Source organism: Bidens hawaiensis, unplaced genomic scaffold (assembly GCF_021521415.1).
Source record: "Bidens hawaiensis isolate Kalapana, Puna unplaced genomic scaffold, B.hawaiensis_p1.1 tig00038056_1, whole genome shotgun sequence".
Lineage (NCBI taxonomy): Eukaryota > Viridiplantae > Streptophyta > Magnoliopsida > Asterales > Asteraceae > Bidens > Bidens hawaiensis.
The window spans coordinates 5,729-24,972 of NW_027496660.1; the positions used below are offsets into that span (position 1 = coordinate 5,729).

At 36.1% G+C, this 19,244-nt stretch overlaps 1 pseudogene; it reads right to left on the reverse strand.

Annotated features, from left to right (window-relative positions):
- Nucleotides 1-16,620: 16,620 nt before the first annotated feature.
- On the reverse strand, nucleotides 16,621-19,038 carry LOC143589945 (3-beta-hydroxylase pseudogene; annotated as a pseudogene).
- Between the last annotated feature and the right edge of the window lie 206 nt (nucleotides 19,039-19,244).

A 19,244-nucleotide genomic window follows, 5' to 3' on the forward strand; every position in this document is an offset into this window, starting at 1 on the left:
GACGTATTTTTTTTTTATTTTTATAAAACAAAGTCATACCCATATTAAAGATAAAAAATGCTTGTTATAATGGGGAACTTTTTTTATAAAAAAATGGCGTACGAAAAAGTAATAAAAATTTTAAAATGATTGAGTAATTGACATGTGTCTTGTATGTGACTACAGAAAATATGTGTTTTTCTCTTTATGTCCTTCCTCATTTGGTCCCCACTTGACACATGACAATCAGTTATGGATTCACATCCTTCTTATTTTTTTACACTTTGTAGAATAACTCAACCCCTATATATTAAGTAGTCAAATCGAATCGATTTTACAAAATAAAAATGCATAATTTTAATAAACACAGCTTATCAAAAGTGTTCCTTGCATCTAACTAATCGTTGTTAACGACACTATCACCACCATCGCCACAACCATCGTGCCTCGTCCACCGCCATCCTGGTCGTCCACAACCGTCAATGTTATTGCCAACACCATTGTAAGATCATTTGTAGTGAATAAAACTCCTAGAAAACGTATTGCATCATGTGACGTCACGTCACCAGATGAGGTTTTTTTTTTTTTTTTTTTTTTGCCAAAAGTGATGTGGTGGATGGAACTCCTCCAATTGTTACCTTATTATTTTTTTTTTCATTTTTAATTAATAAAAATAAAACAAATAAAAATTGATTATAAAAATATTATATTTTAATTAGAACACTACATTAAAATTTAAAATAATAATAATAATAATTAAATATGTAAAGAGTACATAAAAAATATTATTTATGAAGCTTGTATTTTTAATGACGTTATCCTTTTTAATTGGGTTAGAGCCCAAGCATGTCTGGTAAGTTGGTCGATCAGTTCCTACAAAAAGGCAAGATCTTTGACATTTGCCTCCTTTTCAACATCTCGGCGAACTCCACATTGGATTGAGAATTTTGTTTCATTACTTGAAGACGTTGATTCCCATGGTCGTGTATTTTAGTGAGTCGACGGTTCATTTCGTTATTTTTTTTTTCATTTCAACACCCGCACCCACAGCTGACGACCCCGTCACTTTCCTATTTTGACGACTTCTTATACAGTCGGGTCATGCATCTCCACATACTCATCCACTCTATCACTGAAATAATCATCTTTTAAGTTGAAGTTTTGAACATAGGACTTTGGCATTTTGGATCAGTTGAGGACGAGGTTTTGGACCCTTTGGGTTGTCACCTACTTCCGACCCGATGGGGGATATGCCGTGTAACATTTTGAATTTTTTGTACTTATGTGTTGTTTATGTTTACCCGATTGGGGAATGTAATACAGATCTTTCATATTTATAAAAGCGTGCATTTATTAGTATTTAACTTTGTTTAATTTATTTATATCCACATATTATTCAAATCCGTCAAACATCTCTTAGAAACCCTTAAAATCGTTTTTTCTTAAAACACATTTTTTAGAAGTACAGGGACTGAAATCGTTAAAAAACAAAGTTGGTCAGATACCCCTTCGTTGCGCTGCACGTAGGAAACACCCATGCTCCGTAACCTAGCTCGGGGGACTCATCAGATTAGCCAAATAGCTTTTTTTGATCGTTTATTCTCCAAATCTCTTCCGCAATAATCTGATTCACCCTTAATCTCCAAGTTATGAACCTAGTCATGTTTGGGGATGAATTGTTTGTCTTTTCCTGCAAGTTTTGATGTCTAATTCGGTTGTATTGATTAGAATTTATTTTAATTGATTAATTGTCAAAGTTGACCAAAAGGCACAATAAGGCCTAATTAACAAATTCGCAAACTATAACCCAATTCCTCCTATATAAACCATCCTTAACTTCTGTAAAACACTTAGCCTAACTGATATAATGATACATATATTTATTTCCCTTGTATATCTTATTTAATATTTAATTAGTTTTTGTTCGGTTTTAGTTAAGATTTGTGTACTGCTAACATTATTGTGTTTTGTAGGTTCCGGGAATTGATTGTGGTAAAAAAATGGCGAAAAACGAGTCAAAATAGCTAAAACGAGAAGCCGAAATGCATCAGGAAATGAACCCGAAGGAGAACCAGTCAGACCGGCCCCCCATATTTGTTGGAATTACGTATGCCCGAGACACATATTTATATTAATGTGGCTAACTGTGTTTGATCCAAGTCGGGTCATACCCAATAACAAGCTAGACAACACCAAATGTATTCTTTTAATGATTTGATCAATTAAACGAATACCGAACACTACGTGTTTAGAAAATTGGTTTTCTAAACAAACACACTTAAGGATTTAAATAAATTATCTGGATAATTTGTTTATATAAATTAATTATTTAATTGGTTAAATAATTATATAAATGTATGTACATTTTATAAAAATGAGTTTTATAAAATGAATGGAGATGTTTTAAATGGTTAAAACAAAATACAAAAAAAAAAAAAAAAAAAAAAAAAGAAAAACAAACAAAACCGGCCACCCATGTGGGGGTGGTGGTTTTACCCAATCAAAATTTAGATGCTCTTTGCATATTAACAAGGGCTCTCTTTTTGATCCTCCATTCAACTCACATGCATTTGTGTCTTGTCCCTTTTGAATTTCAAGTGTAGAACAAGCAAGAACACTCTCTCTTTCTCTCTTAAAAACCCACGGCAGCAGCAGCAGAAAAAAAGGGGTTTTTGTGAGCTTGTTAAGTGTTCATAAATCCTAGCAAAACAACTTGGTGTTGTCACAAATAGCTTGGGGTATCACACTCTTGAGGTCTTCTTCTTTGGAGGCTTGTCATTCATCCACCATCCCTTCAACAACCCACTTGTTCTTCTAAAGGTAGAAGAAGGTATAATTTACATTTTGTGAGCATCTTGTTCTTGTAATTTTGATCCTTGGCTTCGGGTTTTTAGTTTTAACATAATGGTATGTTCATAACAAGTTTTAAAATCTAAGCTTCCGTTGCGTTTTCTAGTTAAATATGGTTAACTTGAACTTTGATAATCTTGTATAAAACCCAACAATGGCATCAAGAGCCGGTTACAAGGACTTATGCTCCTTACATGTTCCTAAATTTCGGGTTTTTTCATGGGTGAAAAAGGGGTCCGAAAATTTGGTGGATTTTACCCCTCATGGTTTTGTAAGATCTTGACATGCATGGAAAGATCTTAGGAAACCATTTAACATTTGGATGTTGAAATATCAAAATTGTAAAATTTGGGGGGGGGGGGGGTGGCCGTAGCCTCTTTGGGGGGGGGGGGGGCACCTTTTGTCTTTGTGATATTTTGGGCATTGGTTGCTTAGGATGCATGCTTAGAACATTTGGTATGTTTGGATGTGTCATAACCGAAACCTAGACCTTGGATGTGTTGATTGTTGTTTTGTGTATGTTGATTATGTTTATTATTCAATATGGTTGTAATAATTCATAATTTTAGGCTTGTGTAATTTATTTGTTCATAAATGGTATGTAATAAGTAGATTAGTTGCATTTTCTTCATTTTAGAAAAATATGTATTAGGATACATGTTGTAAAAATTGAAGATGCAAGAATTGGTGGATTTGGGCCTTGGGCCGAAATTTTGGGCTTGTTGGGCCTCACCGGCCCATCATGGGATTCAAGCCCATTAGGCCCATAAATTTCACTCTTGGGCCCAAGAAGACTTTTGGAGGTTTGGAGCCCATTAACAAGCCCAACAAGAACACAACAACTTGGAAAGGATACTTGAAGCATTTGGATGCAAGATCAAGTGGGAGTCAACATTCCATCCTTGTGTCATGTTTTGTCCCTTAGGTGTGACTTATGACCTATACTTGTTTCGGCTAACAAGTATGGTCAAATTTAGCGGTTTTCGGTTATGACTATATTTTGCATGTGTATGCTTGGTTGTTTGTTTTACTTAATGTAATGTGTGGTTGATAGATATTAGGATATCCAAACCGTCACATAGGAACGACAACAAGCATAAAACGGGTTCTAATATATATTTGGTAATATCGCGTCATTTAGTTTAATTAAATGGGTTTATTAAAACTAAGCGATCACTCACATATAATAAAATTGGTTTTATTATAACTAGAACCTTGAAAATTGGTTTTCAAAATCGCCATATTACTAAATGCATGTTAGGATATGGCATAATGTTTTTCAACTAGAATATTTGAAAAATTTAAAAATCCCTTTTTCAAATTACCAAGGAAACAAGTCTAACACCATCCTTTTGTATGACACTTAACGTATTAGGGAACTTTAATGGGATAAAGGTCACCTAACCATTTTGAGCAAACTAATATACTTAGGGTAATATTAACATATTTGTGGGATAAAGGTCACCTAACCACTTGTATGTTAATATTACATGTTTATACAAGTAGGACGACTTGAATTGGAAACCGTGTGATAAAGGTCACCTAAGCATGGGATCCAATGGTGTTGATGGGATAAACATGCCAACACGAAATAAGGATTTCGAATGGTCCCATACCTCTAGAAGTTGCAAAGGGTTGCAATTGTCAAGGTTGACTACCTTGTTAAATCAAATAACGGGATAAAGGTCACCTAACCGAAATTTGATTTATCGTTGGATTCTAGAATTTAATTATTATTTTAAAATCTGAAATAAAAGGGTATTAATAATTAAATTGATTATAATACTAAATAGAACTTTGTTAAATTTTGTAGATGGCCACTAACAATGCAAACACCTCTACCCATAACACCCGTAACCTATCCTTAAGAACCATCCTTGAAAAGGATCGTCTAAACCATAATAACTTTATGGATTGGTATCGCAACTTGAGAATAGTTCTCAAGCAAGAAGAGATATCATATGTCTTAGACGATCCCATTCCCGACGAGCCTGACGTGGAAAATGAGGAGGCTTATAACGATTGGGTCAAGTACACCAAAGATTCGGTGCAAGCCTCTTGCCTCATGTTAGGGACTATGATTCCCGAAATCCAAAAGGATTTCGAGCATCATGGGGCATACGACATGATAACTCAATTGAAGGAAATGTTCCTTCAACAAGCTAGAGCGGAACGTTTCGAAACGGTTCGAGCGTTTCATGCATGTCGTATGGAGGAAACCCAAAGCGTCTCATCTTATGTCCTAAAGATGAAAAGCTACATCGAAAAGCTTCGTAGGTTGAATTGTCCCGTGTCTAATGAGTTGGCTACGGATTTGATCCTCAACTCTTTGACCAAAAGGTTTGAAACCTTTGTCATGAATTATAACATGAATGGGTGGGACAAAAGCATTGGTGAGCTTCACGCAATGCTAAGAACGGCCGAAGCGGGAATGGGTAAAAGGGTTTTACCCGTTCTAACAATCAATGAAGGAAAAAGGGGACATAACTCCAACCCCAAAGCAAGTGTTGCTAAGGGCAAGGGCCACGTCCAAGGAAAGGGAAAGAGGAAAGCCATCACGCCCATCAAACCGAAGGAAAAGAAGCAAAAGGTTGCGGCGCAAGATCCATGCTTTGAGTGTGGAAAGATAGGTCATTGGAAAAGGAATTGTCCGACCTATCTCAATGCGTTAAAAGATAAGAGGGATGCGGGGCATACCTCAGGTATTATCTTTACTATACATATTGAACTAAATGTTATTTCTTCAAATACATGGGTACTTGATACCGGATGTGGAACTCACATTTGCAATTTGTTGCAGGGGTTCAAAGGAAGTAAACAACTCAACAAAGGGGACATTAGTCTCTTTATGGGCAATGGAGCAAGAGTTGAAGTCCAAGCCCAAGGAGACTACATATTAAATCTTCCAAGTGGTTTGGAAGTAATTTTGAAGAATGTTTTGTATGCTCCTAAGTTAAGGAGAAACATTATTTCCGTGTCCCTTTTAAAACAATGTGGCTTTGATCTTAAATTTATAGATTATGATATTCATGTTTTGATGAATGGCATGTTTTATTTTAAAGCTATACCCATGAATGGTATATATGAAATAGATCAAATTGGTACGTCACATAGTAGTTCAATGTACAATGTCAACACCAAGAAACTCAAGAAGGACTTGGGTGATTCCTATCTTTGGCATTGTCGCCTTGGACATATAAGCAAGAATCGCATGCAAACTCTTCGCAAGAGTGGTATTCTAGAAACAAATGAGTATGATTCATTTGATGTATGTGAATCTTGTTTACAAGGCAAAATGACAAAGCAACCCTTCAATAAAACTTTTGAAAGGTCAAAAGAATTATTGGGTATCATACATTCGGATGTATGTGGTCCTTTTAGACCAATGACTAGGAATGGTGAAAGATACTTCATTACCTTTATTGACGATTATAGTCGATATGGTTATGTGTACTTAATGAAACACAAAGATGAAGCTTTTGAAATGTTCAAAGACTTCAAAACTGAAGTAGAAAGACAACTCAAGACCACAATCAAAGTACTTCGTAGTGATAGAGGAGGCGAATACCTAAGTGGTGTTTTTCAAGATCATCTTAAGAGTTGTGGAATTATTTCACAACTTACTCCACCTGGAACACCACAACATAATGGTGTGTCTGAAAGGAGAAATCGTACCCTATTAGATATGGTTCGATCGATGATGGCTAGAAGCACCTTACCTCTATCATTTTGGGGCTATGCTTTACTTTCCGCTGTTCGCATATTGAATATGGCTCCAACCAAGAAAGTGGAGAAGACACCTTTTGAAATATGGCATGGAAAGGCTCCATCGCTATCATTCTTAAGAGTTTGGGGTTGTGAAGCTTATGTAAAGCAATACACCCCAAACAAATTAGAAGTCCGATCCACTAAATGTATCTTTATAGGTTATCCTAAAGATGATATAGGATATTACTTTTACGACCCTAGTGAGCAAAATGTTATTATTGCTCGAAAGGGTAAGTTCTTGGAAACTAAGTTCCTTGAGGAAGGAACTAATAGTAGAACAGTGAAATTTGATGAGGATCAAGAATCACAAGATGATACACAATTGGTTGATACTAGCACTCAACAAGAGGTTGTTGAAAGTGATCAAGTGGTTGATCAAAACACACAAAACGTTCGCAGATCTGGTAGAGTTAGCAATCCACCTGAAAGATATGTTTTTTTTGTAGAAGGTTGCTACGTGGTAGATTCGGATGAACCAACCACATACCGTGATGCAATGTCCAAGAATGATTGTGACAAATGGCTTGAAGCCATGAACGTTGAGATGCAATCCATGTATGACAACCAAGTTTGGGAATTGGTTGAACCACCACTCAATTCCAAAGCTGTTGGAAGTAAGTGGGTTTTCAAAAGAAAAACTGATATGCATGGAAACTTGGATACTTATAAAGCAAGACTTGTAGCTAAGGGTTTCACTCAAACTCAAGGGGTTGATTATGATGAAACTTTTTCGCCTGTGGCAATGCTAAAGTCTATTAGGATATTATTTGCCATAGCTGCACATTATGATTATGAAATTTGGCAAATGGATGTCAAGACCGCTTTCTTAAATGGATATCTTGAGGAAGATGTCTATATGGTTCAGCCTGAAGGTTTTGTCGATCCAAAACATCCTAATAAAGTATGCAAGTTAAAGAAATCAATCTATGGATTGAAACAAGCATCTAGAACTTGGAATCATCGTTTTGATGAAGAAATCAAAAGTTTTGGGTTCATCAAAAACGCTGATGAGGCTTGTGTGTATAAGAAAGCTAGTGGGAGTATAATTACCTTCTTAGTATTGTATGTCGATGACATCCTACTATTTGGAAATGACATTCCAACCATGGAAAGCGTTAAGGCTTGGCTTGGAAGTAGATTTTCCATCAAGGATCTTGGTGAAGCTGCCTATATTTTGGGAATAAAGATCTATAGGGATAGGTCAAGGCGCTTGATAGGTTTGAACCAAAGTACATACATTGATAAGATCTTGAAAAGGTTCAAGATGGAAAACTCCAAGAAAGGTTTTGTACCTATTCGAAGAGGGACCATATTGAGTTCAGCTCAATGTCCAAGCTCAAAGGGTGAGCAAGAGATGATGAAACAAATCCCATATGCTTCTGCTATAGGATCCATCATGTATGCGATGATATGTACTAGACCGGATGTGTCATGCGCTTTGAGCATGACAAGCAGATACCAACAGAATCCAGGAAACAGTCATTGGATGGCTGTTAAGAACATATTGAAATACCTTAGGAGAACTAAGGATATGTTTCTGATATATGGATCTGGTGAAGAGGAACTCGCTATAAAAGGTTACACGGATGCGAGCTTCCAAACTGATCGAGATGATTCTCGATCACAATCTGGGTATGTGTTCACTCTTAATGGAGGAGCTGTCTCTTGGAAGAGCTCAAAACAGGAAGTGGTAGCATTGTCCACTACAGAATCAGAATACATCGCCGCTTCATTAGCAGCTCAGGAAGCTGCATGGTTGAAGAAATTCATTACTGATCTAGGGGTGGTCTCTACCATTCAAGACCCCCTAGAAATCTTTTGTGACAACGAGGGTGCGATTGCACAAATCAAGGAACCTCGTTCGCACCAAAAGACAAGGCACATAGAGCGGAGATTCAACTACATAAGGGATGAAGTTGAAAAAGGAAAGATATGTATTCGCAAAGTTGGAACTGATCAAAATCTTGCGGATCCATTCACGAAGCTCCTAGAAAGACCGAAACATGAGCGTCATGCGAGTGGCTTAGGACTTCGATATTCTAGTAATTGGATTTGATCTATTTTGTATTTACGTTTAAAAGACTTTTGTAATTTAACTCTTTTATATGATTATGGAATCTTGAGTTAAATTCTAATTTTGCATGTTTAATCCATGAATAAGTTATCTTATTCTAAAAGTCCGTAGTCGATCACATTTGTGGGAACAAATATGAAGCAAGACTATTATGAACTAGGATTGGTGGATATTCATAAGGAATGAATATGGAGCATAGGTTTGCTGCCAAGGTTCATAGATATTTGTGGGATACGAATATTGGACTGACCCGCTCTCAATATTACTACATGGAGTCAATGGACCTGATCATTAGTAATTTTGAGTAAAGGAGAATTTCATATTATCCTTAGACCTGAGATGTATACTGGGTCTTGATTTTCACCAAGTATTACACTTTGACTCTCCCCTTCGCTATTCGTAAAAGATGGTACATAAGGATGAGCTCAGGTGGAGTATAAAGTGATAGTGAGAGGCGTATACAGTCAAGATGGAATTTGTTCCTCTTATGTGTTGAGAGTTTAGATGTCTAAGGCCTGATAAAGTTGAATTGTAAAGAGAATGATCGCCTATGTCTCTTAGATCCAACATGACATCTAGTAACAAAGGGATATAATGATAGATTCACCTAAATCATATCAAGTAAGGGACTTGAAGGAATGATGTTATTGAATGGCACTTCGTCAAACACATTAGGGGTGGTGAACTGTTGTTAGGCGGTATTCACCACTTGCATTAATTTTCTATGTATCTCGTGCAAGTGGGAGATTGTTGGAATTACGTATGCCCGAGACACATATTTATATTAATGTGGCTAACTGTGTTTGATCCAAGTCGGGTCATACCCAATAACAAGCTAGACAACACCAAATGTATTCTTTTAATGATTTGATCAATTAAACGAATACCGAACACTACGTGTTTAGAAAATTGGTTTTCTAAACAAACACACTTAAGGATTTAAATAAATTATCTGGATAATTTGTTTATATAAATTAATTATTTAATTGGTTAAATAATTATATAAATGTATGTACATTTTATAAAAATGAGTTTTATAAAATGAATGGAGATGTTTTAAATGGTTAAAACAAAATACAAAAAAAAAAAAAAAAAAAAAAAAAAAACAAACAAAACCGGCCACCCATGTGGGGGTGGTGGTTTTACCCAATCAAAATTTAGATGCTCTTTGCATATTAACAAGGGCTCTCTTTTTGATCCTCCATTCAACTCACATGCATTTGTGTCTTGTCCCTTTTGAATTTCAAGTGTAGAACAAGCAAGAACACTCTCTCTTTCTCTCTTAAAAACCCACGGCAGCAGCAGCAGAAAAAAAGGGGTTTTTGTGAGCTTGTTAAGTGTTCATAAATCCTAGCAAAACAACTTGGTGTTGTCACAAATAGCTTGGGGTATCACACTCTTGAGGTCTTCTTCTTTGGAGGCTTGTCATTCATCCACCATCCCTTCAACAACCCACTTGTTCTTCTAAAGGTAGAAGAAGGTATAATTTACATTTTGTGAGCATCTTGTTCTTGTAATTTTGATCCTTGGCTTCGGGTTTTTAGTTTTAACATAATGGTATGTTCATAACAAGTTTTAAAATCTAAGCTTCCGTTGCGTTTTCTAGTTAAATATGGTTAACTTGAACTTTGATAATCTTGTATAAAACCCAACAATATTGATAGCGTTGCGCCATGCGACAAGGGGGCCAGACATAGTCGCAGGGCGTGGCTACCATCAGATTCCAGATAGTTTACTCATTTTTGTTCAGCAGTGGGCCTTGTTTCAGTATATGTACACCATTAACCTTAACCTGAAAAATACCCTACGAACAATAACCGAATTTGGAGTTTCTTGGTGCTCAGGATTGCAATATTTGGCGGTTTTGAAGGAAAGAATCACCCGGTTAAGCGCTACTTGTTCAACAATGAAGACTACGAGTTTTATCGTCTTTAATATTTCGTTTCTACTGTTTTTCACCATGATTTCGTTTATCATTGTTTTGTTTGATTTTAATATGCTAGGCTAAACATTATAGACTGCCTAGGCTTATGATGAACCATCGTTGGTGTTTTGATTTTAGTTGGATTGTTTCTTTTCGTTATGGTTTTATGATTCAGTAAACTATTTGATTTTACTTGATTGATGATGTGTATGTGCACTTGGTTTTGGTTATTCTAGTTTTATTATTCCACATAATCCTTGGTGATTATTTCATATGATAGGATTTTGTTAGGTCATTTATTGTGTGTTATTGATAGTTTATGATTGAATTCGAATAAGATCATAAGAATAATATTATTAGTCAAACGAATAAAAGTGTGATGCTAACCTAGAAAGCTGTAAGGTGATAGGTTATTGTTAGATATTTGTTGATTAAGATTACTAGATATTGTTCTTCGCAAGGAGTCTATTTAGGTTTGATTAATTAACCTTGTCTAGCGAGTCAACTGAGTTTATTAAACTACCTTTGATTTTCACGCTGTAAGGTAGGATTTCACTATAAAGGTACTCTTTCATACATTAATTAGATAACCGTAAAGAGTTTAATTTATAAATTGGCGTGTCTTAAAACTTATTAGAAATCCATAGGTGTCTTCTTGAGTAGGGTCAGGGGTCCTGTTCGGGTTTTCTTTTAAGAGTTTATTTTACGATACCAGTTCCATAACTATCATTTTCCAACTGTTTGATAACTGAAACTATGGGGATCTAGCCTAGGTGGTTTTTCATTATCATCTGAATTAGTCAAACTTGCTTGTTGTCGGTCCCGGAATGACCACTCACACTCACAATTAAGTCATAAATCACACAATAAATGTGTCGACAAGAGAGCTAATGACAGTTGCTATTTTAGGTAAGAAAACTGTTTGTTAACGGCGAAATCAGAAACAAACAGTGTTGTTGCTTGAGGATTAGTAAAATGTAACAAACACAAACAATCACTCAAAAGATTTCCTTTATATAAATGATTCATACAAATGATAATCGATTAGGGTTTCTTGTTTGGAAAGTCTATCCGTACAATCCTAGGACAGCTGTCACACTCAATATCAGAAAATATTCTTTTAGGTCTGAAAAGAGTCAATTGTCCGTCTTATCCATTCGGAATAAAAGGCTGTACAACAGGACCAGAATATCAACCTTTTCTGGTCCAAATGACAGAATTGGGTATAAAAAGTCTAAGGTCATATGCTTTAATTGCCAATAGCCAAGTCATTTTGCTAGAGAGTGTAACATGCCAAGGCAAGCTCAGATTCAGATAAATCAAAATCAGTTTTACTATAACAAAAATCAATTGTTTCAACCAAGGAATCATGCTCAAAATCAGAACTCATATGCAAACCAAAGGCAATATTAGAACTTCCAACTACCCCCAAACCAACAGAATGTTCCACAACAACGGCATCAACCACCAAGAAACAACCATACAAATCAAGCCCCTGCAAACAAAACAGAAACAATCAAGGACAACAAGGTCCCAATCTGGTAAGAAATCAAGGGAATTATAACGTTTATGGTACATCAATTTTAATGGTAATTCTATCTCAAAAACAATTATGTTAGCGTGTTATAAGGTTAACAAAAAGGTAAAATAATAATACAATATTAATCAGGTTTCACGAATTTATCGGAAACAAAAGTTGGTTTTCATGTGGAAAATGATAAACTTTAATTTATATTTAACTTAAAATAATTTTATTAGATTTATATAGTTTTAACAATTTATTTGATTTATATAATAAATAAATAAAAGATAAAGGTTTAAAAAAACAAATCTTTAAAACTGGCCTGACCCGGGTTCGAACTCGGGTCCTCTCGTACACACCCACGAGAACTAACCAACTGAATCAGCTTGTTTGATGTTATAAGAAAGGAAACAAAAATATATATACAATTACATGAGCTCATCTTCTATAATATAAACTGTAGGTTCCCTGGACGGATCGCACGAGATATCTCGGTCTACTCAGGTGCGGAATCCCTGCGTAGATCGTTACGAGTATAGAACACGAATCACACGAACACACGAAACGAACACACGTTATATATTATAACTCAAACACGTGATGTAATATCACTGTTACAGACTCTCGTCCTCACGTTACAAATGAACTTGAACAACTGACACGAACTTAAACAACGATTACAAACCAAGCCGTAACCTAGGACTATTTATACACGACAACTTCGCCTGGCATGTTCAGGCGAAGTTGTCCATAACTTCGCTTGACTAACAAGTTCGCCTGTTAAGCGAACTTGTCAGTAACTTCGCTTAAACATACAAAACATAATTAAACATTACAGACTCGATTACAGACACTAGACTATGAACTACTGACATTATGCACCAACATAAACCCTAGATTTCAATTCAAAAAATTCGTTCAATGTTGCTTAATCTTTGTTAGGGGTTTTATTATACGGCTAATGACAACCCAAATGCATATAAATATTACCTGTTGATGTTACGGATTGAGGGTGAACCATGGTGGCCGGAGTAACGAACTTTGCCAAACTATTTCGAGTGTTTTAGATTATGTCCTATTTATAATATCAATTGGAATGTATTTGTTTAATGCTTTTAATTGATATTTTACATAAAATCCGGCGAGTTACGGTTCCAATTCGCACATTATAGGTTGTTATAATGTGTTATTTTTATGATTAAAGGTTTATGTTACGGTCTAAGGGTTTTATGAGCTTTAATTGAGCTGAAACGCGAGTTTTAGGGGTGTTTGGTGTTGGTTGGAGCCGAATTCCGGTGGCCCGAAAAATGTGGGAAGGGGTGCTAGGGTTTGGTTTTTATTTTTTTAATATATTTAAAATTATACTTACACTTCTAGCCCCTTATTTTTTAAGTTTTTTTTAAACAGAATTTAAATAGTACTTACAATTTAAACCTTGAACTTTGAAATGTTATATAAGTGTAATACAAGTTAATAAATGTGGATCACTTTCAAATTATACCCTGGATATTTTGATTAAATAAGGACTTTAAAATCTCGGCGTTTTTATTTGAACAAAATGAACGAACGATAAAACTTAAATCATCGGGAATATTATATAAATGACGAACGACAAACCATAGTACATTGAAACGACCAAACGGGCCGGTTTAACGGATACAAATACAAATACGAATAAAAATTGACAAATGTCAGAACATTCCGTACTTTTGAGAATTTCTTCCTTAAATTAAGCAGAAGAATCCGTATAAAAAAGATGAGGATACTTAGTTCGCATTTGGTCTTCCCGCTCCCAAGGAAATTCAGCGCCACACTTGGATTCTCAACGAACCTTTACCAAGGGTATACGTCTACGTTTGGTTTCCATGTCTTTGCGTTCCATGATTTCCACCGGTTTCTCAACAATGTGCATTGTTTCATCAATCTACACTTTATCGAGTTGTATGTGGAGATTTCCCTCTTCTAGGCATTTTTTAGATAGAAACATGAAACGTTGGAAGAACGTTCTAAAGTTCTTGTGGAAGCTTGAGAGTATAAGCCACACTACCGACATGATTGACAATCTTGAAAGGTCCAACAAATCGAGGAGATAGTTTGCGTTTCTTGCTGAAACGAACCACACCTTTCCAAGGGGATACCTTGATAAGAACACAGTCGCCAACATGAAAATCTAGAGGTCGTCGTCAATTATCAGCATAAGTCCTTTCACGGCTATGAGCGGTTAAGAGATTTTGTCTAATTTGAGCGACTCGATCTGTAGTCTCTCGAACAAGTTCCGAGCCGGTGATTTGGGTTCCACCAATTTCACTCCAACAAATAGGGGAACGGCATTTACGACCATAAAGTGCTTCTAAGGGAGCCATACAGATACTCAAATAAAAATTCTTATTGTATGCAAACTCAATCAACTGAAGATGAGAAATCCTAGTTTCCACCGAAATCCATGACACATGATCTAAGCATGTCTTCGAGCGTTTTAATCGTTCGGTCGGATAGCCCATCAGGTGAGGATGATAGGCTGTGCTGAGATCTAATCGAGTTCCCAACTCGGTTTGAAGCGATGCCCATAAATGTGAAGTAAAACGGCTATCATGATCGGAAATGATAAGCAAAGGTATACCACGACGACAAACGATACGCTGAACATAAATCTAAGCGAGCTGATCAATCGAGAACTTTTCATTGATCGGGATTAAATTGGCGGACTTAGTCAATCAGTCGACTATGACCCAAATACCGTCATGGCATAATTCTAGGGGTGTTTGGTGTTGGTTGGAGCCGAATTTTGGTGGCCGGAGAAACACGGGAAGGGGGCTGAGGTTGGGTTTTTATTTATAATATATTTTAAATTATGCTTACACTTCTGGCCCCTTATCTTTCAAGTTTCTTTTAAAACAGATAAATAGTATTTACAATTTAAACCTTGAATTTTGAAATGTTATATAAGCGTGATAAAATTTAATAAACTTGGATCACATTCAAATTATACTCAGCATATTTTGCAAATTGATTAAATGAAGACTTTAAATCTCAGCATTTATTAATTTGAACGAAACGAACCAACGATAAAACTTGAATCATCGAAAATATTATATAAATGATGAACGACAATCCAGAATACATTGAAACGACCAAACGGGCCGGTTTAACGAATACAAATACAAATACAGATACGAATAAAATTTGACAAATGTCATAGTTTGAGCTGACAGTGTGGTTATGGTGAATTTTAGTCATCATGTCTTATCTGGTAAATCACATGCACCACTAAAAACATTATCTTATAACTATAACAGCCAAACGCTACAAAATCAGCCATAACAATTGCACCACTAACAACAGTATCTTAACTAGTATGGCGCAACAAGTTAGGTAAATCACTAGTTAGTATACAAATATGATTTGTGGTTTACGTCAAACTTGATGAGAATGCTTTTGATTGATTCATAACGCTACTTTTCATGAGGTGAATAATTATCTATATATAGTGAAAGCCAATGTACCTGCCATAACACCTTCCATTCGGCTAAGTGGCGGGCCAACATTGGGCCTTGTCATTTTTTTTTTGATTTTTCTAGTTTAGATATCGTAACGAACGTAGAAAATCAACCGAATTCGCATAGACTCGCCGCCTCAACAACCGAGAACAACAACGCTTGGGTTTTACAAATGCCCAGTCTTACCGACTGACGCCACCTTGTTGGTCCACTCCAACTCTTTGCATCTTTTTTACTTTATTTTCTCTTGTTTTAGTTTGGTACCGTAACGAACATAAGCGAAATCGATCGAATTCGCATCTTGTCGCCACCTCAGCGCTCGGGACCGACAACACTTAGGTTTTACCAATGCCCGGATTTTAACGACATAATAAATGACATTTAAAATATTTTATTTTTATATGATAATCTTTTTATATGTTAATTTGAGGAATTTATTTTTTGGGTTTTTTAACGCTCGAGTTTTACAATCGTTGTTTATACCGTAAAGAACGTAACCGATTCCGACCAAACGCGCGTTAACTTGTCATCGTAATTCTCATGTTTCAGCGCCCCTGTACTAGCGACAGCATTCTCCGCGCTAACGCTCTGGTCAATCACTAGTCTTAAACTAAGATAGAGAATATAATTTCAATTATTTAGCAATGGGTGGTTAATAATCCAAGTCTAAGCAACAAGAAATCACGGATATTAAAGTATTACATAATTCAAAATTCAAACTTCAAGACCCGGCCGTTATGCATGAACAGAATGATCTTGGCCCGCTAAGAAAAGTAGCCGAGTTTGAATTACTTTCAACAAAAACCAGTCCGGTAACACTTTTTTTTTTATTGTGGATCTGCAAAACAAGATGCTATAACATTTAAATTTAATAGTGATCTATTTCGGGTTATTAATACTAAGGATAAAGAAAATAATTAACGCAAACATAACATTTTAAGGTACAAAGTTGGGGGTTTTGTCATAAGTTGAGTCATTACGATATATGATAAAGTTAACGCATAACGACCAAACAACATTTAATTTCATATACCATGAAATTATTTATTTAGCACCATCATCAAACTACTAGAAACGAGAAGATGCTACAAGTAGTAAAGGATTCTTTTTACGAACAAGGAGTCCAATCAACACACTCATGTCAAGTTCTTCAACTCTTAGACCATCTGGCAATGCAAAATCGTACTTGTACACTAAGTTGGCTAATACAAGCTCATTAATGGAAACCGCAAACTGCAATCCAGGACATGATCTTCGCCCAGAACCAAATGGTAAAAGTTCATAGTGAAACCCTTCAAAATCAACAGAAGTGTTTAGGAACCTCTCTGGCTTAAACATCTCTGCATCTTCCCATATTGAAGGATCGCGTGAAATCGCCCAAGCATTTACCATCACCTGGGTACCTTTTTTGGTATCATACCCCATGACTTGGACATCATCCGTTGATTCATGAGGAATGAGTAAAGGTAGTGGAGTGTGTAATCGCAAAGTCTCCTTTAAGGCGGCTTTCAAGTAAGGCATCTGTTCAACATCATCCTCGGTGATCATGGATCTTCCTTTGGCTACTCCTGCCACCTCTTGCTGCAACCTCTTCATGGCGTGTGGGTGTCTTATTAGCTCGCAAAGTGCCCATTCCATACTTGTAGATGTTGTATCAGTTCCTCCAGAAAACATATCCTACAAGATAGAGGAGATACATAGGCATTTATATATATATATATATACAATGATGTTGAAAGTAATAGTGCATGAACAATGTACGATGATGTTGAAAGTAACCACATTTACCACAAATCATTAACTCATTCCACTACTACACATGATGTAATATACGCTGATTTATATGCGTATCCATCCCCTTCCGGCTGTGTCCACACCGAAAAAAAAAAACGGGCTAAGGCTGCACCACCACGAAACCCTAAATCAGGTGGTGCTAAACCCAATGTTGACCATGGTGGAAGGCAATAGTAAGGGGTTCACTTGAAATTATCACCACTGAGACGGTGAAACTGCTAGAGGAAGGTAGAACCGAGAGAGAAACTTTTTCAACAAACGACAAAAAACAACGGTAAACAACGCGGGTATATATTATACCCAAGCAGATTACGGGTGTAAAGCCTTAGACACGCGTAGGATTGTAAGAGCCGGTAATCAAAAGAAAATGTACAACAGACAATGCATGACACACAACCCTCTATGCTTAAAACATGGTATAAACTTAGATGCAGACTGCACAGAGTAGTGTACAAAACCATGATGCACACGTTAGATGAAAATGTAATATTATAAATAAATTATAACATGCAAATGACCTATAGATATTTGAGTATTTGAAATGCATGTGTAAGTTATACAAATAAACCAACAATTAAGTTTTTGGCGTGGTATAAACAGGAAACAGTATCACTCTATATATATATATATATATATATATATATATATATATATATATATATATATATATATATCATTCATTCATTCTCGAATAAATGAACAAGAGACTACTTGTTTTCAAATAATAAAAAAAACAATTGATTATGAGTTATTTTTAGGGAGGAAGAGACATACAGAGACGATAGCTTTAATGGTATCCCTCCCAAATGTGAAATTGGATGCACCATCTTTTTGAACATCAAGTAATATGTCAACTAGATCATTTCCACCAGTACTCCCCTTTTTCCTCTTAACCAAATGTTCTTCGATAATGGCATCATAAAAATCATTAAGTTCTTTCGCAAGTTTCTTTGTTTTCCGGTCCAAACCACGCACCCAATCCACCCATGATAGCCATGGAACATAATCCCCGAGACTTACAGCAACAAGATGAGTTTGAAACCTCACAAGCATGTCCTTGAACTCTATATTATCATCACCACATGTCTTTCCTAGGGCCACTTCACAAAAGACATTGGTGGTAAGGCTAGCAAGCATGCTGCTCAAATTAACCACCGAGGTGTCACCACTCTGCGCGATCCTCTCAATCAGACGAGCTGTTTCTCGTTCTCGAACATGTCGGAACGATTGAACCCGTTTCTTACAAAGAAGATGGACGATAGAAATGCTCCTGATCTGCCTCCAATACTCTCCGTAGGGTGCAAATCCTACGTCCTTTGAACCATAGTGAAGCGGGTCGGGAATCGATAGCTTGGGACGACTTGAGAAGACTAAGTCATGGGTTTTCAAGACTTCTTGAGCTGCTTTAGCCGAGGTGATCACAAGCATGGGTACTCTCCCAAGGTTAAGCATCATAAGTGGTCCGTATTTTTCGGCTAACGTTCGCAGATTGGTGAAGGTTTCCGATGATTGGAAACTTTGGTGGCGATGGTGGTAGGTTGCTTTTGGGTTTATTAGCGGATGAAAGCAGCCATTTAAACGGAATAATCAAGAGCAACAAAAGGAAGGGAAATGAGACGAGAGGCAGCATTATGTACGTTTATGGTAATTTATTAGCAGATAAGATTGATATTGGGTATTGTGGTTAAGGGTCATGCAGACATATATATATATATATATATATATATATATATAATTTCAAAATTGATTATTAAATCAACTTCCAACTGAAATTTTCAAGTGTGCGAGTGGATCCAAATTATTTCTATTGGTTGCATGGCTCCAGTAGATTTTATT